This window comes from Dendrobates tinctorius, unplaced genomic scaffold (assembly GCF_039654945.1).
Source record: "Dendrobates tinctorius isolate UK_male_01 unplaced genomic scaffold, ASM3965494v1 ptg000064l, whole genome shotgun sequence".
Taxonomy (NCBI): domain Eukaryota; kingdom Metazoa; phylum Chordata; class Amphibia; order Anura; family Dendrobatidae; genus Dendrobates; species Dendrobates tinctorius.
Window position 1 is genome coordinate 67,358,852 of NW_027361732.1, and position 27,943 is coordinate 67,386,794.

Below are 27,943 nucleotides of genomic sequence, written 5' to 3' on the forward strand. Positions count from 1 at the left end.
TCCATTATGATTGTACTGTCACTTTTCGAATTGGCCCATACTATTGAATAATGAGTTTATATGGACTATGATCGTTTGAAATGGTTAACAAGTATATAACGTGTGATCATGAATCCATTCTTTTTGGGTAGTACGCATGCTGGATACACAGGGACGTTGGAGGGTGCAAAGTGGTCTTAACATGAGTTTCGTGTGCATAATCCCACTAGGGATTGTGCAGTGCTGGGTCATGTGACCGCAATGTACTCCCCCTCTTTTATAATACGTTCCTTGTGGTACCGGGCATGCGTCACCAATCCCCTTTAAAATTATGAGTGGGCTTCTCTCGGAATTTTTTAAGTAGATCTAGTAGGTTTTTGTCTGGTTGTTATTGAGCCATGGAACATTGGTGCCATTAATGATTTTGTGATCATTGTCGGTATAAAGTTAATGTGTGCGCCGTGGATCTGTTGCCTAGAGATGTGGGAATGTACCGCGCATGCGTCATTTGATTATTTTTAGCATGGCTAAGGTCATACTTCTATTGCGCATGCGTTGGCAGCCATTGGAGATGATGGGCGCTGTGATCGTGTTGCCTAGTGACGCAGCAACAATATGCGCATGCGCGATCTGATCACTTCCGGTAGCGCCGGGGTCATATTTCCACTGCGCATGCGTGGGCAGTCATTCGCGATTGTGAATGTAATCAAACACAGGTTTGCATGATCTTTAATTAGTATACACTCACGATATTGGTATATATGGTAGGATATCCCCCTGCCCTGACACGCCTCCCGAAGAAGCAGTGCGAAACGCGCGTCGGGGCAGAGGGACGTCCAGGTATCTCCATCGGCACATTCTGGTATGAAAAAGTTTAGCCATTAACTATGTGTGTACAGCTGGCCTCCGATGGGGGTTATGCTATAGGGGGCATCACAGGGTCATGCGGTCCACTTTGTGCAGTTTGATAATTCTTTGTGGGCATTCTTTGGCCTCAATTGATTGCGGGTTCATTGTAGCCTTATAAATAACTACAACCTTGTTTTTTTTTTTTTTTTATGTAATTTGATATCATGACAGTGGTTTTTGTCCCCCTTGCATTGCCCCTTTTTGAGGGCGGTTATCTTTTGATGCCGTAATGTGAGATCCTATGGATTGTAGTCCCTTTCCTATTTTTGTGTTCTAGCACCTTCATTGTGTATATTTGTATGTCATGTTGGACTTTTATGTTTAATAAAGTTTATAAAATTTTAAAGATATATACATCATTGTGTGGGGTCAACGCTTTTTATGTTGTTACCACAAAAGTTTAAGAAAGAGAAAAATCAGACAAACTGAAAATTTTGCAATGGTTTCTTAATTTTTGCCAGAGCTGTATGTATATTTTTACATTTTTTTTATCTTTATTTTAATAGGGGAAAAGTGGGGTTATTTTTCATATTTTTAAAACCTTTTATTTTGTACTTTTTTTTACTATATTTCTTAGCCTTTTTTGAGGACTTAAAGTAAACCTGTCAGCAGGTAAACTATAGACACTGTCAGGTTGGTGCCAAAACACCGATTGAACTGATACTTTGGTAGATGAAATCCATCTTGTGGTTGTTGTTTAATCTGTATTTGCAGTTTTCCATTATTGAGATTCTAGTGCTTTAGGCAGCATGTGGATGGGGCTTTATGTGGCACTTTTCATTCTTATGGGCTTATGACATCACTTAACCTTCAGTGACCTGCCTCCTTTGTTACATAATGAATATAATAGTCTCGTCTTTGAAATAAAAATTTAACTTCAGCAAAATGGCACCAGCAAAGGCACATGCACAGTAGCATCTATTGCTCAGCAATAGATGCTAATGCACAAGCACTGGTGCTATTTTGCTGAAACCAATTTTTTTCCTCCTATGGCAGCATCATTTTGTTGGAGGAAAAAAATTTGGATGCAGCAAAATGGCACCAGTGGCAGCGTGAGCGCAATGGTTTCTATAGGCAAGAGATAGATGCTACCACGCATACAACACCGACGGCTCCATTTTGCTAAAGTTACAGTTTTTTTTCAAAAGTAACACTATTATATGTAAGCAATAGATGCAACTGCGAATGCACCGGTTCCATTTTGCTGAAATTAATTTTTTTTCAAAGCCAATACTATTATATGCAGTATGTAAAATATGAGGCAGGTCACTGAATGTTCAGTGATGTCATAAGGTCATGAGTTTGAACATGTGAACAGAGCATCAAATAAAGATTTCATCAACTAATGTATCATTTTAATTAGTATAACTGTGTCAACCTGACAGTGTCTGTAGTTTACTTAGGAAAATCCAGCTGACAGATTCACTTTAAGCCTCCGACTGTCTGTTCACTTTTGCTAAATGCAGCAATACCACAGTATTTCAAGGAAGCTCTGCGATCACAAGCATGGAGGTCTCCAATAGACTTTAGGCTGTCACAGCGACCCATTGGCACCCCGCAATTGTGTCATGGGGCGAGTATTAATGGGTGCATACTGCCCCCATACTGGCACACTGTTTATGCTCCTTTCAGAGTTTGACAGTGGCATTTAATAAGCTAACATTCATGAATGGATCTAAGGAACTCTGAAGAGGGCCAAATGGTGATGGTTAGTCAATAAAGAACAGTAAATTTGCTGAAATTTAAACTTGTCAGTTTGCTTGAATTTGGCAGGGAAATTTGATTCACATTATTTGAGGCAAATCGAGTGTTTCTTATCATGCTTTGCAGTTTCTTTTTAAGTGTGGGGCTGAAAATAAGTGCATATTTAAACACATTATCACAGTTTTGCATAAGAACACAGTTTGGTGGTTTCCTTACTTGCTTTCCATTGCTTTTGTGCTTTTATCTGAACTGTTTATCCCCATTTAGTATGTGCTTCTTCGGCTGGGGTCACACTGCGTTATAGCAGTCCGTTAGATGGACTGCGTTACACTGCGGCATAACGCGGTGAAACGCAGTCCGTTAACGTTGCCATTTATCCCCATTATTGGGCACATTGCCAATGCATGCCATAATCGGCATGCGCTAGTGATGTGTCGTCATTCAGTGACAGAGCCTCGTACGCGGGCGGCAGCATCTGAGACTCCTTCACCGCTAGTGCAGATGAATCATCTGTGCTAGCGGTATAGCATAACGCGATCGCGTTATGCTATAGCGTTAACGCAGCCCGTCAACACTATGCGTTGAACGGGCTGCTTTAACGTAGTGTGACCCTAGCCTTAGACAATGCTACCAGGTGTGCATCTTGTGATATGTATGGATGCCTTGAACAGTTGTTTGGGGTGAATATATTTGTGCTTCATCTCAGTGAGTTACATATTTTTAAGCCCAGGCAACGGATCTAAATGTGCAGCTTACAACACTCAGAAGCATTGCAAAACTGGAGAGGAGCTTACAGCTCTTTGAGAATGCTCTGGCTGAAGCCAGTGATATGGAGGAAGGGGAGGTGGGGAAGAAAAGGACCCAGAAGTAGGCAGCTGGGTAACAGTTATAATACATGGTAGGAATAAAAGTGCCAGGGAGCCAAGTCCTGATCTGGCACAACCTAGTATATATGCCTGTCTGGCTGATATTAAGAATGCAAGTCCAGAACTGGGATCACTACAGTAGGACGTTGTTCATAGAAACCCGGAAAATGACTGCTGTAGGAAGGTGGGAAATAGGTGTGGAGTCAGACAAATGTTGATGGTAGGGCACTCTATAATTAGGTGGACAGACAGGGTCATCTGCCTCTGAGACCATGAATGTCAGTGTGTTGTTTGCTAGGTACTCGGGTTTAGCATATTGCACATCAGATAAATAGATTAATGGGTGGGGCTGGGGCTGGGGAAAACCCATGGGACACTTCAGTACCAATGACAAAGTTAGTGAGACGAGGATGGTCCTCAAAAATTATTAAAGGGGACTAAGAGAGAATCTGAAAGCCGGGACTTCCAAAGTGGTGTTTTCAGAAATAATTCTGGTACCATGAGCATCACTAGAAAGACAGCAGGATCTTAAGGAGATAAATATGTGGCTTAGAAACTGGTACAGGAAAGAATGGTTTGGGTTCATGGAGAACTGGGCCGACGGTAGGGACGATTTGCACCTCAATGGGTAAGGTGCAGATATGCTTGGGGAAAAATAGTCAGATGGATAGAGAAGCTTTTAAACTAGGATCTGGAGGGAGGGTAGTTGTGCTAATAATGGGATGCATAGATAGAGTAGATGGAGAGAATGAACAGTAGGGGTTAATGAGGATTTAGAGGTGGCTGGGACATGCAAAGAAAGTAGGGAGGTGAGTAGGAGTAATAAATGTTTTAACATTACAATATTAAATGTCTGCTGGCAAGTGAAAGAAGTCTTGCAAGCAAAATGAATGAATTGGATACTCTTAGGTCAGCCACAGATTACAATGTAGTAAACATTACGAAAACCTGGCTGAATGAAAGTCATGACTGGGTGACAGACATAGAGGGTTACAATACATTTAGAAATGACAGGAAAGACAAAAAATCTGGAGGGGTGTGTATTTTCATTAAATCCATCTTAAGACTTGCTCTAAAGTTACTGTCACACTCAGCGATGCACCAGCGATCACGACCAGCGATATGACGCGGTCAGGATCGCTGGTACATCGCTAAGTGGTCGCTAGTGAGCTTCCACACAGGCAGATCTCACCAGCGACATCGCTGGGGACGCGGGTCGCTACTTACCTGTCACACCAGGCGATCCTGCGTCCTCCCGCCCGGCTCCACGCGTCGCTCGTCGCCACAGCAGGAAGCGCCGCAGGAAGCTGACGACGAGAAACAGTCCAGCCTGTTCTCGCGCGATCAGCGATAACCAGCGGGGGAGCAGGTCGTAGGTATCAGACACAGCGATATCGCTAGCAATATCGCTATAACGTCACAAGTTATAGCGATATTGCTAGCGATATCTCTTAGTGTGACATGCCCTTTAGTGGTGACATTAGGGGAAGTTGTGATAATGTACAGTCAGTATGGGTAATGAGGGTGACAATAATGGAAAGCTGCTAATTGGAGTTTGCTACAAGCCACCTAATATAGCTGAACAGGTAGATAATATAATTTTGAAGCAAATTCAAAAGGCAGCAAATAATAATAGGGTTCTTGTTATGGGGGATTTTAACTATGCAGACATCAAATCAATCAATCAATCAAATTTATTATCGCCAAGTACATATTACATATATACAAGGAATTCTTTGTGGCAAAGAGGCAACATAATATATAACAACAGATACAACAAGTAACATCTAACAAGACAGATACAGTATATAGTCTACACATGACGATTTAATTGTTGAACAGAGAGTGGATAGAAGCTGTTCATATGGCGGTTGGTGCTGCATTTGCGGACTCTGAAGCGACGTCCTGAAGGGAGTAGTTGGAATGAGGAGTGTCCCGGGTGAGAGGGATCGGATGAAATTTTCAATGCGTGGGATCGAATACTCTTATCATAAAGATCCTGGATTTTAGGCAGGGGGGAACCTATAATTCTCTCTGCTGTTCTGAAAGTCCTTTGTAAGCGGAGTTTGTCATGCGCAGTGGCTCCCCCATACCAGACTATCAGAGAGGAACAAATCACAGATCTAATGACAGCATTAAAGAATAAGATCAGCAGATTCTTAGACAAACCATATCTTTTCAGCTGACGCAGGAAGAACATCCTCTGTTGTGCTTTTCTTATAACAGCATCCACGTTTTTCCCCCATTTAAGATCATGAGAGATGATAACACCAAGGAATTTGGTCTCTGTGACCCTAAGAACCACTTCGTCATGGATGTAGATTGGAAGTATCTCATGTTGTTCTTTCCTAATATCCACAACCATCTCAGCAGTTTTTTTAGTGTTGAGTACAAGATTATTGGCTTTACACCAGTCACATATTCTTTCCACCTCACTCCGATACAAGTCTTCAGCATTTCTCCTGATGAGACCAATCAGTGTCATATCATTGACAAATTTCAAGATTTTTACTGAGTCTGCTGAAGAGATGCAATCATTCGTATAGAGAGAAAACAGTAATGGGGACAAAACACACCCCTGAGGTGCCCCGATGTTTGTGACCAAGGTGTCCGAAGTGAATGGTCCAACTTTTACACTCTGTATCCTGGCTGTCAGGAAGTTGTAAATCCACAAGCATAAGTTGAGAGGGACTCCAAGAGCTACCATTTTCTTATGAAGTAAATTCGGATCAATGGTATTGAACGCTGAGCTAAAGTCCATGAAAAGAATCCGGACATATGAGTGCAGTTCATCTGTATGATCCAAAATGTACTTCAGTGCCAGATTGACAGTGTCGTTTGTTGAACGATTCTCCTTATAGGCAAACTGAAGCGGGTCTCATAGCTTCTGCGTGAATTTTATCAGGTGGGACATCATAATTCTTTCGTAGACTTTCATAGCTACAGATGTGAGTGCTACTGGTCTACTGTATAGTCGTTCAACTCAGAGGATCCCACTTTCTTGGGGACAGGGATAACTGTGGAATTTTTCCAACACTGAGGTACAACGCACTCTTTCAGTGACACATTGTATATATTTGTCAGTATAGGGGCAAGCTGGGTAGCACATACTTTCAGACACATTGGAGATACACCATCAGGGCCAGGTGCCTTTTTGACCTTAAGTCCCTTCAGGATGCGTATCACCTCTGCCTCTGAGATCACTACTTGGGTGTTGCACAATGAATGATCTTTATATGAACAGACTGAGGAGCTTAGAGATGAATATCCACTGTGTGTAGAGCTTGCCTCAAATCTGCAGTAGAATTCATTTAACTCTGCTGCCAGACTTCTGCTGGGGTTCACTATAGTGGGGTGGCTTTTATAATTGGTGACCTCTCTTAATCCTCTCCATGCAGATCTAGTATCTTTTGATGAGAACCTTTCCTCCAGAATCTTTGCATACTCGTGTTTGGCTAACTTGATCTCTTTAGATAGACAGTTCCTAAGTTTCTTGAATTCAGTAATATCGCCTGCTTTTTAAGCCTCCTCTTTTCTCTTACGGATCAACCTGACTTTATTTGTAAACCACGGCTTGTTGTTTCCCTGAAAGTGGACAGATTTGGATGGAATAAACGTGTCTTCACAAAAACGGATATATGAGGACACTGCATCAACCCATTCATCCAGACCCGAGCATGAGCATGAGGACATTCAATGGAACATAGAATATTTTGGAGGTGCTAAAATATGCAAGATCCTATCTGCAGTTGAAGACAATTACCTCTCTCAGAAAATAGATGAATCAACCAGGGGAGATAATCTGCTTAATCTGGTCCTATCAAATAGACCAGATACAATTTCAGATCTACAGGTGAGGGAGCATTTAAGATGCAGCAACCATAATATGGTAAGTTTCAATGTAATATTCAATAAAATATTTCAAAGGGGAAATTAAAAAACCTGGAACTTTACGAAAGCTGATTTCAACAAATTTAGGGAAGAGCTTAATCATTTAGACTGAGACCTGGTCATGGTAGCTGGGCATACCAAACATAAGTGGGGAATGTTTAAGGATTTACTACTATAATCCTGTAGAAAAGGTATTCCCTCTGGTAATAAAATCTGGATAAATAAGACAGTACAAAGTTCAATAAGGCAAAAAGAAAGGGCATTCAAAATCTTGAAGGCCGAGAATACAGAAGTAGCATTCCAGGAGTATAAAGATCTCAATAAGAAATATAAAAAAGAAATCAAGCTAGCAAAGTTAGCTACTGAAACACAAATCACCAGTGACATGTATATAAATCCCTAAAATTTGTATAAATACACAAAGGCGAAAAAAATGTATTGTAATAGCCCCTTGAAAAGATAAGATAATTATAGAGGACCTAGAAAAGGCTAAGATATTAAACAGGCCCTTTTTATCCATGTTCACCAATTAACTGACCATTACAGTGATCATTCAACAAGTCAAAAATCAAAGTTCACCATCTTATATAACTAACACAAGTAGAAGTTCACCTGCATCGCAGCAAATTAGACATTGACCATACTCCAAGCCTAGATGGCATTCATCTACTGATATTGAGGGAATTGTGCTCAGTAATTGACATCTCATATTCTTAGACTCTCTTGTAACACGGTTGACACAGGATTGGAGGATGGCTGAAGAGGTACCAATATTTAAGAGAGCTAAGAATGTGGATCCAGGTAAATTATGTCCGGTAAGTCTGACATCAAAGTTTTTGAGGGCCTAATAAGAGATGACTTGCAGGAAAAATTTGCAGAGAATAATATAATAACTGACAACCAGCATGTAAGATAAGATGTGTAACCAACATCTTGGGTTTCTATGAGAAGGAAAAAGCAAATCTGGATGTTGGTAAAAGTGATTTATCTGGACTTTGCAAAGGCATTTGATACTTATTCCTTCCAAAGAGCATACTAAGCACCAGGGGGCACACATTATGGGTGGAAGAAAGGTGATTCCAGCAGCTAAATAGGAAAGGGTTCTTTACAGTTAGAGAGGTAAGGCTGTGGAATGCCCTGCAATGAGAGGTAGTAATGGCAGACACTAAAACAGCTTTTAAAAAAGGACTCAATGATTTCTTCAGTACGCATAACATTGTGGGTTACAGCTAATTTAGTGACAAAGTATAATTGATGGAAAAAGGTTGAACTTGATGGACCTAGGTCTTTTTTCAACCTATGTAACTATGTAAATTATAAATGATGTGAAAAAAATCCTTCTGTTGCTTAGCAGCCCTGGGCCTCTGTGTATTCTCTTGAGTTTTCCTCCACAATTTTCACTTGACACAGGAACTGGCACTGTGTAGGCATCAAATAGACAATGTCACGTTGCATGTCACCTGAGACCTAGGGAGGCCCTTGGGCTAAGCAGTTGGTGAAATCATCTATGCAAATGATTATTCAGAGAGGAAGAGGACTAGAACTCTAATGCCACCCACTGGAAGTAGCAATCCTAAAAGTCAATATCGACCCTTTAACCCCTTCACCCCCAAGGGTGGTTTGCACGTTAACTCCCGGGCCAATTTTTACAATTCTGACCACTGTCCCTTTATGAGGTAATAACTCTGAAACGTTTCCATGGATCCCGGTGATTCTGATAATGTTTTCTCGTGACATATTGTACTTCATGTTAGTGGTAAAATTTCATTCATATAACTTACGTTTATTTGTGAAAAAAACTGAAATTTGGCGAAAATTTTGAAAATTTCGCAATTTTCCAACTTTGAATTTTTCTGCCCTTAAATCACAGAGATACGGCACACAAAAAACTTAAGAAGTAACATTTCCCACATGTTTACTTTACATTAGCACAATTTTGGAACCAAAATTTTTTTTGTTAGGAAGTTATAAGGGTTAAAAGTTGACCAGCGATTTCTCATTTTTACAACACCATTTTATTTTTACGGACCACATCACATTTGAAGCCACTTTGAGGGGTCTATATGATAGAAAATACCCAAAAGTGACACCATTCTAAAAACTGCACCCCTCAAGGTGCTCAAAACCACAATCAAGAAGTTTATTAACCCTTCAGGTGCTTCACAGGAATATTTTGAATATTTTAAAAAAAATGAACATTTAACTTTTTTTCACAAAAAAAATAATTCAGGTTGAATTTTTTTATTTTACTAAGGGTAAAAGGAGAAATTGGACTGGAAAAGTTATTGTGCAATTTGTCCTGAGTACGCTGATACCTGATATGTGGGGGGAACCACTGTTTTGGCGCATGGCAGAGCTCAGAAGGGAAGGAGTGCCGTTTGACTTTTTCAATGCAAAATTGGCTGGAATTCTGATCGGACGCCATGTCACTTTTGGAGAGACCCTGATGTACCTAAACAGTGGAAACCCCGCACAAGTGACCCCATTTTGGAAACTAGACCCCCCAAGGAACTTATCTAGATATGTGGTGAGAACTTTGAACCCACAAGGGCTTCACAGAAGTTTATAACGTACAGCGGTACAATTTGAAAATCATATTTTTTCCACAAAAATGATCTTTTCACCCCCAATTTTTATTTTCCCAAGGGTAACATGACCCTAAAAGTTATTGTCCAATTTGTCCTGAGTACGATGATATCCCATATGTGGGTGTAAACAACTATTTGGGCGCATGGCAGAGCTCGGAAGGGAAACAGCGCCATTTGACTTTTTTGGCTGGAATTGAGATCGGACACCATGTCGCATTTGGAAACCCCTGATGTACCTAAACAGTGGAATACCCCCACAAGTGACCCCATTTTGAAAACTAGACCCCCTAAGGAACTTATCTAGATGTGTGGTGAGCACTTTGAACTCCCTCAGTGCTTCACAGAAGTTTATAACTCCCGGGCGTGAAAATAAAAAAATTGTATTTTTTCCACAAACATGGTCATTTAGTTCCCATTTTTTTTATTTTCCTAAGGGTACCAGGAGAAAATGGACCCCAAAAGTTGTTGTCCAATTTGTCCTGAGTACCCTGATACCCCATATGTGGGAGAAAACTACTGTATGGGCCCACGTCGGGGCTCGGAAGGGAAGTAGTGACGTTTTGGAATGCAGACTTTGATGGAATGGTCTGCGGGTGTCATGTTGCCTTTGAAGAGCTCCTAATGTACCTAAACAGTGGAAACCCCCACAAATGACACCATTTTGGAAACTTGACCCCATAAGGAACTTATCTAGGTGTATGGTGAGCACTTTTAACTCCGCCAGTGCTTCACAGAAGTTTATAACACCCGGGTGTGAAAATAAAAAAATCGTATTTTTTCCACAAACATGATCATTTAGTCCCCATTTTTTTATTTTCCCAAGGGTACCAGGAGAAAATGGACCCAAAAAGTTGTTGTCCAATTTGTCCTGAGTACCCTGTTACCCCATATGTGGGAGAAAACTACTGTATGGGCCCACTTCGGGGCTCGGAATGGAAGTAGTGATGTTTTGTAATGCAGACTTTGATGGAATGCTCTGCGGGTGTCATGTTGCCTTTGGAGAGCCCCTAATGTACCTAAACAGTAAAAACTCCCCACAAGTCACCCCATTTTGGAAACTAGACCCCCCACGGAACTTATCTAGATGTGTGGAGAGCACTTTGAACCCCCAAGGGCTTCACAGAAGTTTATAACGCCCAGGCGTGAAAATAAAAAAAATCTTTTTTTTTTCCCACAAAAATGATATTTTTGCCCCCAATTTTTTATTTTCCTAAGGGCAACAGGAGAAATAGGACCCAAAAAGTTGTTTTGCAATTTGTCCTGAGTAGGCTGATACTTCGTATGTGGGGGTAAAAAACTGTTTGGGCGCATGGCAGAGCTTGGAAGGGAAGGAGCACCATTTGACTTTTTCAATGCAGAATTGGCTGGAATTGAGATCAGATGCCACGTTGCGTTTGGAGAGCACCTGATGTGCCCAAACAGTGGAAACCCCCCGATTCTAACTCCAACCCTAACCCCAACACACTCCTAACCCTAATCTCAGACCTAACCCTAGCCCTAACCCTAGCCCCAACCCTAACCCTAGCCCTAGCCCTAACCCTAGCCCTAACCCTAACCCTAGCCCTAGCCCTAATGGGAAAAAGGAAATAAATACATTTTTTTAATTTTATTATTTTTCCCTAACTAAGGGGGTGATAACGGGGGGTTTGATTTACTATTTATGGCGGTTTTTATTTTTGGCAGCTGTCACACGCTAAAAGACGCTTTTTACTGTAAAAATAGTTTTTGCATCACCATATATTGAGAGCTATAATTTTTCCGTATTTTGACCCACTGAGTCATGTGAAGTCTTATTTTTTGCAGGACGAGTTGACGTTTTTATTGGTATCATGTTCGGGCATATGACATTTTTTGATCTCTTTTTATTCCAATTTTTGGGACGCAGAATAAACAAAAACCAGCGTTTCATGAATTTCTTTGGGAGGGTGCGTTTACACCGTTCTGCGTGCGGTAAAATTGATAAAGCGGTTTTATTCTTCGGGTCAGTATGGTTACAGCGATATTTCATTTATGCATTTTTTTTATGTTTTGGTGCTTTTATGCAATAAAAACAATTTTATATAAAAAATAATTTTTGCATCACTTTATTCTGCGAGCTATAACTTTTTTATTTTTTTTCTGATGATGCTGTGTGGCAGCTCGTTTTTTGCGGGATAAGATGACATTTTCAGAAGTACCATGGATATTTATATGCGTGTTTTTGATCGCGCGTTATTGCACTTTTTGTTCGGCAGTATGATAAATCATTATTTTATGCTTCGTTTTTTATTTTTATTTTTTAAGGGGTTTTCTAAAGGGGTTAACTAATGTGACAGTTTTATAGGGCAGGTCGTTACAGATGCGGCAATACCAAATATGTGTACTTTTATTGTTTGTTTGTTTTTTATTTCCAAAAAATGAATTTATTAGGGAATATATATTTTTTTTAAATTTATTTAGCGATTTTTTTTTTTTTTTTAATTATTTTTACACTTTTTTTTAACTTTATTAGGTTGTCCCAGGGGTGACATCACTGTCCTGTGACAGATCGCTGATCTGTCACATGACAGATCACTGTGACAGATCAGCAATCTGTCACAGGCAGTGCAGAAGGCTTCCTCATGCCTGCGCTTTGCAGGCACTGAGGAAGCCAGCTCCCTGCAGGCCCCCGAAGGTTCCCGTCGCCATCTTGGATCTGGGGGCCTGCAGGGAAAGAGCCCCCAGCAGCAGCGCTGCACATTGCGCTGCTGTGGGGGGCTCAGGGAAGCACGGAGGGAGCCCCCTCCCTGCCGATGCTTTCCTTTAGTCCCCGGTACACCGCAATCGTGTTTGATTGCGGTGTGCAAGGGGTTAACGTGTCAGGGGCGGTCCATGACTGCCCCTGACACATAGTGCCAGGTGTCAGCTGTGATAATCAGCTGACACCCGGCCGCGATCAGCGGCGCTCACCACGTGGGTGCCGCTGATTGCGCTAGACATACTATCCCGTCCATGAGCATAGGGGCCTGGGTCCCATGGACGCGATAGTACGTCTGATGTCAGAAAGGGGTTAACGAGCCTTGCCATGTGACTTAGGATAAAAGCCTAAACAGAATCTCAATTTGCAGACACAGTGTTTTGGGGTATTGCCCCTGATCAGTTAAAAGTATGAGTTCTAATTTAGCTAGGTGAGAGACTTAAGATTTGAATCTAATGGGTAACATTTTTCCTTGTAGAGAGTTACAAGCCATAGCTACCTACCTATGGTTCTGATCTTACCCACTTCCATATTACTGACACAAGCCAAATCCTTCCCAGTGAGCTCTAAACTCCTTTCCAGGTTTGCAATGTTCCTGAGTATTGCAAGCTGTATAAATAGATACATGACTTGGGCTTCCAAATATGCCCCATGCTGACATCTTATGCAGATTTACTCACACTCAGATGTTCAAGGCTTGCATACCTCTTACAAGATACAAAAGTAATTGTGATGCCTATGGACTACATATTTAAAAGGAATCTGACAGCAGGATTTTACCCCCCAAAATATTCACATATACATGTAGCATAACATAGCTCCAGCAATATCTTTACATGGCCAGTCCATTCTTCCCTTACTGAGTTATCAGCATTTGCATTGATATGCAAATATCGCTGAAAAACTATGGTAGCTCTGTAGCCTCTGTCACTTCAGCCCTATTCACCACACAGCTCCTGCTTGACTAACAGCCTCTATGCTGGGTGACTTCAAGCAAAGAAGTCATCAGTCAGGCAGGAGGAAGTAGTACTGGGTGGGCAATAGAGGTGGAGTGACAGAGGCTTCCGACAACAAATAGCCCTTCAGCCTAATTTGCATATCAATAAAAACGCTGATTTCTCAGTTGGTGGACTAGTCTTTGAAAGCTCTGCATGCACATACAATTAGTTAATATGTGAAATAATACTGACAGAAAACATCGAACAACTATGCAAAATAAAAAAATCACAAATCCTTTGCTTTCTATGATCTCATAACTTTATTCAGTGCTTGCTTCACTCAACAAGTCTCACTTGGAGTCAATGATATACGTGCACTCATTCGCACCTAGTGTGCATAGGTGCCACTCAATTGGTTGATACATGTCACAATCACAGCACTCACACGTAAGAATCTTGCCACAGATGGGTCATTTCATTCTAAGACCCATGGCACACATGCACTCTTAAATAGAATACAAGCTACCCACACATTATTCCAACCGAAAACAATGTGTTCTACGCACTCAAATCAAAGACACTTCTTACACATGTGCCACACTTAACATACATGCACTCACACTTAAGAGACATGCTTACCACTTTCCTTAGGAAGCATGCCACATTTACTGAAAACTAACACCTATCAGCTGATTTTTATCCATATACATTATGGGCTCTGATACCAAGCCTGCAACACATTTTAGCCTCTTTCACCATTGCTGCTCAATTACAGAATAACTTCCATGAGGCATCTAGTGGAAGGGGACTGTGTTTATAAGAAATTGTCAAATCATTTAAAATTAAAATCTGCCTGATTTGTTGAATTTTATTTTATTTTTTAATTTTCGGCTAAGCGATTTGGTTTGAATTGCAATGCTGCAAAACCTCAAATTGACTTGAAAAGACTCTGACATCATCTAGGACAGTAACCAATGATATCCAACCCTGTTCAAGCTCTTTAATACAAACACAGCCAAAGAAACCTCACCATAGAAGCGGATATAAACTGGTAGAAACTAATAGTTCATTAACAGGTTTTTCATGTTTTTTAGGTGAAGAAAAAAAAAGGTCCAAAACATATAACTCATAGTAATTTGTGATGAGATAGACAATTTTTGCAGAATATTGACTCAAACTGACAGTGTTGATGTCAGAGGGAACATCACCCTGCTGTAGCTGGGAGGATTAATGTGCCATAAAACCTATGATGCCTCAGAATGTCCTCCCACGCATAGGCAAAAGAGAACAACCATGGTTTGCATTTAATAATACTAATACCTGGACGACTGTTTCCAGTGCTGATGGTGGTGCTTCTGCTTTCGGCTCCTGCAGTTTTAGCTATGGAATGTTTCATTTTTATTTGTCACTGTCCCACCCATTAAAACTGCTACATTTTTAACATACATTTTGTACAACACTATAATTAACTTTAGAAAAGCTTTTTAACCCCAATTAATCAACTCTGGATGTAATAAAATTGGAAGGCACAGGTAGAGAAAGCAAAATGTAGCAGTAGGACGCAGTATAGATTAAGTGAATACGGTTGTCAAACTGGGCTAGTAAAACAAATGTGCATAATTAAAAAATGTCTACATGTAAAGAAAAAAAAATCTAATAAAATGTAACCACTAGAAATTATCGAACCTTTCAAGGTTCCGTTTGGTTTGATTCACCGAACGATTTTATGTTCGCCACTCATATTTGAAAATCGAACGCCATTAGATTCAATGGGAGGCCAAACCAAATGTATATACAACACCTTACGATAGGGGTGTTGTGTATTTTTTTCATACATTTTTGTCATGTTTATTTTTTTAGAACTTGTAAGATATGGATGTGGTGATAGCAAATGTGCACTCATATTATAGTTATGTCCACATATCATAGTTATGCCACTATCCAGGTCCCCATGTTGTAGATATATCCCCATCCAGGTCCCCATATTGTAGTCATGTCCCCATCCAGGTCCTCATATTGTAGTTATGAAAATGCTTAGTGCATAAATTGGCCAATTCATGCGTACCTGGCAGCCACGTTCAGGCGATTCTCGTTTGCCAGGACCTAATGCCAATCTTCTCTTAGACAGTCTACATTTCTTCTGGGAACCTAGTGTGAATCCTCTCCTAGACTGAAGTCTATATCTAAATGGAAGAGTATGATGCTGTTGGATCACATGGGGTGCAAAAGTCATCAGAGATCCATGACTTGCTAATTTGGATGAAAATTAGTCAGTCTACTCTTTGAGGGAACAGCCAAATGCGCTTATCCATCAGGACACCACCAGCAGTACTAAATACATGTTCAGAGAGAATGCTGGGTGCCAGGCATGACAAAACCTCCATTATCATTATCCTCTTCATCTACTGACTATTGCGCGTCCATCAACTTGTCCTGCTTAAATTGTTCCTCGGCTCTTGCATCTTCACAAACAGTTTGTCTGGTATCATGAGCCCCCCTTGATCGCTATAAACCACCCTCCCATGGCACCCACCTGTATGACAGTCTGGAAATTTGATATATTATTATCCTTTCTGCATGCTTCTCTGCTTCCAACTCTTCCTCTGGGACCATCACATCCATTCCTCATGCATACTATTGAAAGTGTGCTCCAGCATGTAGATGACCAGAATAGTGATGTTGATGATGGCATTGTCAGCGCTAACCATCTTAGTAGCCATTTCAAAAATGTGTAGAAGGGTGCAGAGGTCCTTCACCTATGCCCAAACTGCAAGCATGATTTACACCACGTTTGCACAGGTTATGCAAAAGAACATACAGCACCAGGGCTTGTTGCTTCAGCCACAGCCAATGCAACATGTGCAGATTGAAAGTCCACCATGTTTTGAATATCTCTAATTAAATCGTTAATGGGTAGGCTGAAAAACCTCTGTAGTGATGCAAGAAGATGACCTGCATGGTGTGATCGTTGGAAGTGAGCACACAGCGACCATGCTTTCTGCAGCAGTGCATCCAGGCCGAGATAGTGTCTGAGAAATTGCTGTACCGCTAGGTTGGTGACGTGAACCATGCAAGGCACGTGTTACAAGTTGCCACAGCATAGGGCCACCACCAAGTTTGCACTGTAATCACACACGGCCTTCCCTGGCTCCATGTTTAATCGCACACAGCCTTCCCTGGCTCCAGGTTTAGTGGAGACAGCCATTGCTCTTACTCGACCTGGATACCTGTCTACAACTCTTGAGCTGTGTGATTAGGATCTCCAAGGCATATTATTTTAAACACTGCCTACTTACAGTGAGCCATTGATGTGCAGTACAGAGGTGGCGGAGATTCTCTCTACACTGTTGGAACGTGTGTCTGATTAAGGGAGATATTGAGGGCACAGGTGGAGGTCCTAGAGAAGGTGAAGGAGGCAGAAGGAGAGGAAGGGTTAGATACAGAGGTTTGTCACGCAAACATTGGGGATTCAAAGACTTGTTTAGCAGCCCCCTGACTGCCTGCCCCCACAGCCTCCAAAGTCACCTAGTGCCCCCCAGTCAGCAAGATGTAACGCACCTGTCCATGGTTGTACATTCAAGTGTCAGTGGGGAAATGCACCCTGGTAGATATAGGTTTCTCAGGGAATGGGTGATGTTGTCGGCAACATGCTGGTGTTGTGCAGACACAGCTTTCTTTGAGAAGTAATGGTAACTGGGTAACTACTGGGGGACTGCAACGATCATCAACTTTCGAAAACCATCTGTACCCACCAGGCGGAAAGGCAGCATTTGTGTGGCCAGCAGATTGGAGATGGTGGAGTTCAAGCTCTTAGTATTGCCTTGTGTAGGTGGAAACCTTCTTTTATGTGACCATAACTGCGGAACCGATGACTGGTTGCTGTTCTGAGAGAAGAAGGACAAACTGCTGGACTGTGAGTTAAGAGCAGGCGGAGATGCTATCGTGGATTGAGAAAGAAATGTTGTGCTAGGTGACACAAAAGCAGAATTAATGTCTCCTTTCATAACAGCTGACCAGCTCTCACTCATACTGACTGTGTTGGGTAAACAATTGTAGTTTCTGTGTGTAAAGACTTGAAATGGTGACGGAGGAGGAAGAAGCAGAAGATGGGGTTGATGGGACGGCCGGTGGTTGCCGAGGCCCAATAGTCCACATTTTAGAGTAGTGAGATTCCCACACTAAGGCATGTTGATCGCATATGGGCCGTTTCAGGCATGTAGTTGTCAAATAATTGCAATTTTTTGCCACTGAGTTTTTTTTTCAAAATTTGACAGATGACCTGTGTTATGTCATCCTGTCTAAAAAAGCACCCAGGCTAGGCAACACTTGCGACCCCTACAAACTGCTTACTTGTGACTGGTCTTTGCCACAGCCAGAGATGGGACTGAGGATGCAGTGCTTGACATGGTTGCATCACTTTGTGTCTGTGTGGGAAGCAAAAACGTAACCTCTTCATCTTCTTCCTCCTCCACCTCCTCTGCTGAGCTACTCAACTGCGCACCTCTGGATTCACACCAAGTGGGATGTACACCCTCATCATCATCATCCTCTCTGTTCTCACACTCCTCACTGTGAGAGTCACCCTCCTCCTCTGCCTGCCCTGACACCACAGTACAGTCCATGAGCGACTCTGGTATCTGAGTCTCACCTGACCCTTGGTGGTTAAAGTCTGGTTACGAGGGTCGGGATGCTTGTACCCTACTTCATCCGGCACCGGATCCAACATGAAAACATTTTTGGCATCGGTGCAGATGCTTTCCTCCTCTGGATTCTGTGATTCTTCAGAGCAGACCTCTGATGCCCATGGAATTGAATGTGTGAACAGCTCTTCAAAATGGCCCATCTGAGGTTCCCGCAGTCAGTTGAGCATTTTTAAATTTTTGGCAAAAGGGGAAACAAGGATTATTGGGGTGCCACCTCTGAGGATTGGACTGTGTGTGATGTTGTGGTGGAGATAGAGGAGACGCCACTTGATGCAGTGCTTGCTATCCACTGGAGCACATGCTCCTTCTGAACCTCATCTACAAGGCATACCACTGTGTGGCTGCCAAAGAAAGAGAGTCAAGTAGGCTGGCCAGTAACAGAGGGTGTCAGTGATTTTTGAATAGGACTAGACGGTGTTTGCTCAGTTGAACTTTCATTCACATTAACACCTAAGCCAAGTACATGTTGAACACCAAGCCTATTCCCCTTCACCAAGACCTCACTTTCTCCCACTCATGTTGTAAGTAGCCTTCCCATCTTGAACCTTGCTGTTTCACAACCTTAGGCCTACAGCTGTCGGTCACCTGTCACTAAATTAACAATCCCTATTTATTTTGTGCCTGAACAACATTGTTATGTTTAACGATTTTTAAGTTGAAATCTGGCCTTCTGATCTGACACAGAAAGACAGTTTTAGCACAAATGTTTTGGAGTAACTAATTGGACCTCGTGGCTGCAACACTATATTAGGCCTAGCAATTTTTAAGTGGAAATCTGGCCTTATAATTTGCCACAGAAACAGTTTTAGCACAAATGATTTGAAGTAGCTTGTGGGTCTTCTGGAGACTGCCACACATCTACTTTGATGACAAGTTCGTGTTCAGCACTAGCACTAGTGACCTCTCTGCACTTTGACACTGAGCAAATGGCACCAGCAAAACAAGATGAATGCTTTTTTATGGACAGAGATTTCAGCAGCCAATCACAGAAGACCTGGTGTCATGACATTGTGGATAGTCTCTGCGCCCTGATTGGTTGCAAGAATCAACACACAAAGTTAAGAGAAAAAAAGCGTGTGCAGCTCTTGTAATCTTTTCAGACATTCCTCTAAACTTTTCACACCCCATTCCATCATGAAACAAATCCCCCAGCCCCCAAACTTATCATACAGCAGAATCCTAGCTAAAGTAATACAAAAGTGATGGCCAACTCACTGAATGAATTTAAGAAAGGAATGGATGCTTTTCTTGTGAGTAACAGTATAGAAGGTTACGAATAACATAATATTATAGGTAGATGGTTGACCCAGCTTAGGGGAAGGAATTTTTTTCCCTATGGAGAAAATTGGCTTCTACTCTGGGTTTTTTTCCTTCCCCAGGATCAACAATGCAGAACAGCTGCACTAAAAATAGGCTGAACTAGATGGACATAAGGTCTTCCTTCAGCCTTCAAAACTATGTTACTATGTTACTATGTTAAAAGCATTAGTGGAAATTCAGTGATTTACCGAACTGTGATCAACTTTTGCCGACCCTTTCATTCCAAAGCATGTTTTCACCTTCCTAACCAGGTCAAATTTTACAATTCTGGCCAGTGTCATTTTATGCGGTAAGAACTCTGCAATGCTTCAATAAATCCCAGTGATTTTGAGAATGTTTTTTTCAGGGCACATAGTACTTTATGTTGATGTTAAATTTAGATAGAATTTGTTTGCAATTATTTGTGAAATATCAGAATATTGGTGAAAAGTTTGAAAATTTCTCAAATTTCAATCTTTAATTTTTTGTATCCTTAAACCCAGGGGTGGACATACCACTGGTGAAACTGCACTGGGGCTCGAAGGTGGAGGGGGGCCCCCTGCAAGCAGGGACGTACTGCCCATAGTGGAAGAGTATGCAGCTGCTATGGGGCCACAGCCACTGAGTCAAGATTACCGGCTGGAGTGAGAGGGGCCCAATGTCATGCAGCATCGGGTCCCTCTCACTCCCTCCTCCTAATCATGCAAAAACCCAGAGTCGGGGAGAGAGCAGTGCAGGAGTTCAAAAAGGGGCGTGTCATGCAGGGAGAGACACTGGCCAATGAACGCTTTCTCCACCAGACTGATGAGAATGCTCACTGGCTGCAATATCTGTCCTCCTGAATGGTGCGACCTATTGGTAAGTACTCACCTGTAGTCAAGGGGCCTGGACTGTTATGAATGGGTCACCGAGGAGGATGGCAGGAACCAGCTAAGCCACCAAAAAAACAGAGAGATTGGTAACTAAGCGGATTGCAGACCCCTGATCCTATCCACACAACTAGCAGTAGCTGTGGAGCGTAGCAACGATGCCCTAGATGCCTCGGCACAGCCGGAGAGCTAACTAAGCCTAAAGCAAGAAAGGTGAAATCTAAACTGCCCCGGAGCAGACCCCAAAAGGAATAGATAGCCCCCAAACATATATTGTCGGTGAGACAAGATGAAACACAAACACAGGCAGAAAAATAGACTGAGCAAACGATGGGGCCCAAACTGACTAGACAGGACAGGAAAGGAAAGACACTGTCTGCAATCATGCAAAAACCCTGAAAAATCCAACACGTCTGATGTACAAAAAACACTGAAGCCACATGACTTCGCCCCCACTATATCAGCACTATTAACTGGGAGCAAAGCAAAAGAGACCAATAAAACAGGGGACTGAACAAACTGACACAAGCTGTAACATATGGAGCGGTGGTCCAGCATAGCCCCCAGAGGAGCAAGCTGAACCCGCACAACAAGCAGAGAAAGGCAAAACCAGATCAGATGCAAAGGATTAGCAAATGAACCACTTAGCTGAACAATACAGGATCAGGGCAGGAGACGTCAGACCTCTGAATGCACAGGAAAGCAATCACCAGCAGGGATTCCAGGATGTCTGCAAACTTAAATACTCCACTCAGTAACCCCAGATCTCCAATCGTCATCATCATCATCATCATCATCATGTGGCAGATCTCTGTCAGTATGGCCAGCTCCACTACCTCCAGTAACCACCGGAGGGAACAGGGGGAGCTTAAGCTCAGAAGTCTGAGCCAGGGAATTCACAACACCGGACAGCACAGCAAACAGGGGACAACAGTGGAGGCAAGACTTACAGTGTGTCTTCTGCTCCCTCCACTGTTCTATTCCCAGCAGGCTGCAGCATCTCTGAGAAGAGGCTGGGGGAGGAGGCTCACTGCAGAAGACAGCACAGCAGCAGCAGGGAGCTGAAATCTTCTCTGCTGTGTCCCCATCCCCCACAGTGGGTTCTGAAGCCTTCTGCAGCTGATCTCTGCACTATGAGGCTGACTTCCTCCACTGCTCATCTGAACACCTGTTATCAAAGATTTGTATGTGTGTATGTATATGTACAGATGTGTGTGTATATGTACACTCACTGGCCACTTTATTAGGTACACCTGTCCAACTGTGTGTTAAGACTTAATTTCTAATCAGCCAATCACATGGCGGCAACTCAGTGCATTTAGGCATGTAGACATGGTCAAGACAATCTCCTGCAGTTCAAACCGAGCATCAGTATGGGGAAGAAAGGTGATTTGAGTGCCTTTGAACGTGGCATGATTGTTGGTGCCAGAAGGGCTGGTCTGAGAATTTCAGAAACTGCTGATCTACTGGGATTTTCACGCACAACCATCTCTAGGGTTTACAGAGAATGGTCCGAAAAAGAAAAAAAATCCAGTGAGCGGCAGTTCTGTGGCCGGAAATGCCATGTTGATGCCAGAGGTCAGAGGAGAATGGGCAGACTGGTTCGAGCTGATAGAAAGGCAACAGTGACTCAAATTGCCACCCGTTACAACCAAGGTAGGCAGAAGAGCATCTCTGAACGCACAGTGCGTCGAACTTTGAGGCAGATGGGCTACAGCAGCAGAAGACCACACTGGGTACCACTCCTCTCAGCTAAGAACAGGAAACTGAGGCTACAATTTGCACAAGCTCATCGAAATTGGACAGTAGAAGATTGGAAAAACGTTGCCTGGTCTGATGAGTCTCGATTTCTGCTGCGACATTGGGATGGTAGGGTCAGAATTTGGCGTAAACAACATGAAAGCATGGATCCATCCTGCCTTGTATCAACGGTTCAGGCTGGTGGTGGTGGTGTCATGGTGTGGGGAATTTTTTCTGGGCACTCTTTGGGCCCCTTGGTACCAATTGAGCATCGTTGCAACGCCACAGCCTACCTGAGTATTGTTGCTGACCATGTCCATCCCTTTATGACCACAATGTACCCAACATCTGATGGCTACTTTCAGCAGGATAATGCGCCATGTCATAAAGCTCGAATCATCACAGATTGGTTTCTTGAACATGACAATGAGTTTACTGTACTCAAATGGCCTCCTCAGTCACCAGATCTCAATCCAATAGAGCATCTTTGGGATGTGGTGGAACGGGAGATTCGCATCAGGGATGTGCAGCCGACAAATCTGCGCCAACTGTGTGATGCCATCATGTCAATATGGTCCAAAATCTCTGAGGAATGCTTCCAGCACCTTGTTGAATCTCTGCCACGAAGAATTGAGGCAGTTCTGAAGGCAAAAGGGGGTCCAACCCCTTACTAGCATGGTGTACCTAATAAAGTGGCCAGTGAGTGTATGTACAGTGTATGTATATGTGTATCTATGTGGATGTATGTATGTATCTAAGTGTGTGTGTGTATGTATGCACAGTATATGTGTGTATGTTTGTGTGTGTGTGTATCTCCATTAGATCAGCGTCTCATACACAGGGAGGAGTTGTGTCAGCTCCTGCTCTTGATGGGAACTTACAGGCCACCATACCTGGGTGACTCTGCAGCTATCTTTCAGCCCTCCGCAACCCAATTGATGTTGCTATTAACAGCAGCATCAAAGAAGTTAAATGCCCACGATCGGTGCTAGAACCAATCATGTGCATTGCTGCAGACTGTTTGCACTCATATAGCGCTGACACCCACTTTTGATCACGCTGTGAGCCCATGAGATCGTCACGCCATAAATGTACGGCCAATGTCATAAAGCAGTTAAAGGGTTATGAATGAGAAGGAAAGGGTACATATGTAGATCTGATGTGAACTCTAAGGTCCATTTTTACATTGACACCAAAAATACTCAAAGAAGCGTACATTTTGACCTGGTAAAGTAGCGTGGATTTTGTATAATACCAAATATGATTTTTTACAAGATATTCTCCAGATTGTATATTTATGACTTTGTATAAAAACAGATAGTTGCAAACCTACATATATTTCTCCACCTTACAAAGAATCCATGCAGTGGATAATTGTTAAATCTGGAATATTACATTCACCTTTACTTTTTCTAATTCATATTTATGTATTCTCTAGTATGTCATTTACTTCCTCATAAAAGGAAAACAGCCAAGTATTGTAGCATGAAATTACTAATAATGTTAATCCAGAGTTTGCCAGCCAAAATGTTTCACAAACTGTCTTAGATAATAGAGTTTGGTCTCAAAATAGCTCTGAATCAGTAAACTGGCGTGAATGCAGCACATATGGTAGAGGCTGTGTGCAGTATAAACAGGCATTTGATGAACACAAACAGACACTTAAAACCATTATATTGTTTAAGCAAATCCAAAATTCCCAGTACTGCACAAAATCTACCTGATATCCATGTGCTCATTAGTATGCTAATCAGGGAAACAGCATTCAGCTCACAAGTACTGGGCGCAATTCTGAACCTATGTAGTACGAAACACCTTAAGGTATTGCATTCATTTTAGTAGCAAAAACTGGTTACTTACTGATATGCTTCATTTTTTTATAAATGTGATTTTATTTAACAAGGTAACCAGGATGGCATTTAAATATGTATACAAAATATTTGTGTATTGCAGGTCTTTCCAGTGATCTTCAAGATATATGCTCTATGAAACTTAAAGAAACAATGAAGCAATATAGTATTCAGTGACATTATGGAAGAGGATAATTGTTATCTTAAAATCTGATTCATAATGTCTATTAGATTCCATGAAAGTGGCTAAACTAATGAATTTTATATCCTATATTTATTTATGCATTTTTATACAGTCATTACAAAGAGCATTTATTATTCTTACACACGAGCTCCATATGGTTTGTGTCTGCCCTTCAGGGTACTATATTGTTGTTCATTACCCTAGCTATTGTTATGATGGGCCCCCTATATTTCTACATAAAGTATGATGGGCCCATATATTGCTCCATACAGTATAATGGACCCTCTATAATGCTCCATACAGAAAATATAATTAAATGCTCACCTCTCCCTATTCCCCCACTGCTCTGGTCTCCTTAGTGTCTTCTGACCCTCTTCACTGCTAAGCAAAGAGGGCGCACTGTAATGACATCATGAGACATCACAGAGCTCAGACACAGGAGGGGAATGATGGGAAGGGGAACGTCAGTGGACGCTCCCTTTTCCATCATTGTCTTCAACTGTAAGTGCGATGTAAAGGGATCCGGTGCCATCGCTGAGACTGGACCTCTGACTCAAGGGCGCCATAGGTACCATATCCCTGTAAAAAATAGAATTAAAATAAAAAAATAATTTTATATTCACCTTCCGACATCCCGCGCAGCGTCCCCAGGCTTCAGCGATACACGCGGCAGCTCCCGTTCCCAGTAAAGCATTGCGGTGACTTTTGCTGACGTCGCGGGGACGCTGCACGGGAAGTCGGAAGGTGAATATAACCCAATTTTTTAATTTTTTATTATTTTTAACATTAGATCTTTTAACTACTGATGCTGCATAGGTAGCCTCAATAGTAAAAAGTTGGTCACACTCGTCAAACACTATGTTTGACGAGTGTGACCAACCTGTCAATCAGTTCTCCAAGTAATGCTACAGATCGCTTGGAAAATGCTAGTATTCTGCAAGCTAATTACGCTTGCATAACGCTAGTTTTTCCATGGGAAAATTGCAGGAATTTAAAATGTGATTTTCCCGCGGAATGGAATTCCGGAATTCTTGCGGTAACTTCCGCGGGAGTTCCGCAACGTGTGCACATAGCCTTAAGATTTTCTTTCGCTGAAATGATGAGGCCCTGGCCAACCCTAGAAAATCAACCCTAGCATAGCATTATACCTCCTCCACTAAACTTTATATTTGGCTCAGTGCAGTCAGAAAGGTCCAGTGGCGGTGTGCTCTACACCAATCTAGCTAACGTTTAACATTATGGCTAGTAATTTAAGGCTTACTACTATGCTACAAAACTCCTGGAACAGTATTTGTGCTGATGTTAATTCCCAAGAAGGTTCGAAGTTTTGCAATTTTGTTATTTAATTTGTAGAAAAATAGTAACTTTTTTGACCCCACTTTGTAACTTTATGTGGTCTGCCACTTAGTGGCTGAGTTGATATGGTTTCTATATGCTTCAACTTTTCAATAATAAACCCACATTTGATTGTGGAATATATGGAAAGAAAGAAATTTCACAAATTGACTTGTTGCAGGTGGCATCACATTACTATACCACATTTAATTTCGGTGATCTTTTTATAATGACCTCTTCTATGACAAAAGAAGGTACATGGATACAATAGACAACATAAAGTTTTAAAATGTGTAATATAGAGAATAGTGAAATAAGCATCCTTATAAATTAGGTGAACATCATATACTGAATAATTGTGCCAAGTACATTCACTACAGTAATTAATAAAATCAATGAATACTCAAAATCTTTTTTTACTGCTTGAATTTCCCAGAGAAAAAAATAAATTTTACAATACAGACAACATATAGCACTAGTACTGATTAATAGTAAATGGCTTTGAGTCCTGAAATACTCTCTTGTCAAAATTATCCCAATCTGAAAAAGGTCAAAGGCATTTTAAGAGCTTTTTACGCTTCTTTGCTGCATTTTCTTGTCAAGATTAACAATGTGTAACTCAAAATGCAAGGGAAGCACGATTTACTTTCAGGAGCACAATCTGTACAAACAATGTGGTTTGAAGAGCTTTATCTATTTTTCATGCTCCACTGTCATAGTTTAATGAAAGGATATATCTAACTGTTCGAAAGGAAAAATGTCAACACTATTTACATGCAAATATCTTAGGAGTGTGTTTGAGGCAATGAGGCTAGCCTTATATCATACTTATATCACTGAAAGAATGCATAAAAGTCTTGGAAGGTAAAAACTAAATCTAAGTTACCTTTCCTTAGTGCACATAAATCTGACTGCATTAATTCCAAACCAGTTTGAAATGACTGCTCTATTCATTCTGAGAAAATGCTTCTTTCATAAGTCAGGTTTAGTTTGAGCCTTGCATTCTTTTTATGATAGTCACTGGTAGGCCTTTCCTGTCCGCATGGAGGAAGACCTGTAAAAAATTAAACTATAATCTATATTCTTCACATTGATCCTTGGAAGTCATTTGAATAGGGTCACAAGTTATTTTGTAGCTATGTGGGTGGCACTTTACAATGTAGCTTATAACTTTTTTACAATACAAATTGCAGTTCCATATCCTTCAGAAAAGCACTCATGGTTTAGATGGCATACTAGTAAGAGAAACAAGAAAAATGACTAGAAGAGTGTGATCACAGATGATCCTGGGTTGTCATTTTTTTGTTTTTGTTTTAAAGGCCAGTTTCAAATGAATATGCTACAGGTGCATTTCTGTTCCATATAACAAATACAAGTCCAGGCCTAAAAAGCAGCAATTTTGGGACTTTGCACCTGTAGTGATGCTGGGACTTGCATCAATAATATGAAATTACTTAAAGGGCAACTGTCACCAGTTTTCCATCATACTAGCTAAAAACATTATTTATTCAGTGTCAGCTAGTCCCCATGTACCACCCATAAAAACCTCTTAAATCTCTCCCACCATGTATGCTAATAGGGTCTGTCAGTCTGATGGGCGTGTCTTCGGTTCACTTACATCACCCCTCTCCTTGGCTGGTGCACGCAGTCCTTGACGTGGATGATGCAAATCACTGTGAGATATCGCGTTCACGCAGTCAAATGGTTGGCCGCGCATGCGCACTTCTGCTTTTCAGCTTTCCCTGCATTTGGGCAAAGCATACTGTGCACGAGTGAGAAACCAGTCTCACTCCCTTTGAGAAAGCACATCCGCAAAACGTGCATCTGGGCTTCTGTGGTGTTGTGGACAGGTGGTTTACAGCATTATGGGTTAGTTACACATTGCACCTCTTTCCACTTGGTCGGTTTAAATTTGTCATTGTTATATGCACTTGCTTTTTAACGTATATGCCTTTGGCCACATGGACTCTCTTGGATTGCCATATTTATACCTGTAGCCTGGTTGTGTTTCACTTCACCACCAATGTCGTCTTGATTACTTCTTCCATTTTTGATTCCTCATACATGTATCATGGTTATTTTTGATTCATGTTTCCTTTTAATTTTTAATATGTATCTTGTCTAATAAAAATTTATTACATTATTTATATTTGTAGCATTTTATTTTTCAGTGGTGTTTTGGATACCTTTTATCCCTTTTTGATGATATATGCTTATAAAGCACCCATTTACTTTCTTTTGGTGACTATGATGGGGATACTGATTTGTACCTATTAGAACCCCTTTATATTTATGATATGTTTTTGGACATTTTTCTGCATATAAATTCAAATCCACCAAATGTAAAGGATAATCTGAACATATCACCATTT

The 27,943-nt window shown here is 41.5% G+C and overlaps 1 protein-coding gene and 1 long non-coding RNA gene across 3 annotated transcripts in view; both read left to right on the forward strand.

Moving 5' to 3' along the window:
* The window catches only part of LOC141094567 (uncharacterized), a 140,668-nt gene extending 112,950 nt beyond the window's left edge, over nucleotides 1–27,718 (forward strand). The window contains exon 5 of the long non-coding RNA XR_012233107.1: nucleotides 24,156–27,718. This is a non-coding gene — a long non-coding RNA (uncharacterized lncRNA). The remainder of the gene's footprint in view (nucleotides 1–24,155) is intronic.
* The window catches only part of GPC6 (glypican 6), a 1,398,086-nt gene that overhangs the window by 997,911 nt on the left and 372,232 nt on the right, over nucleotides 1–27,943 (forward strand). The window lies entirely within an intron of this gene.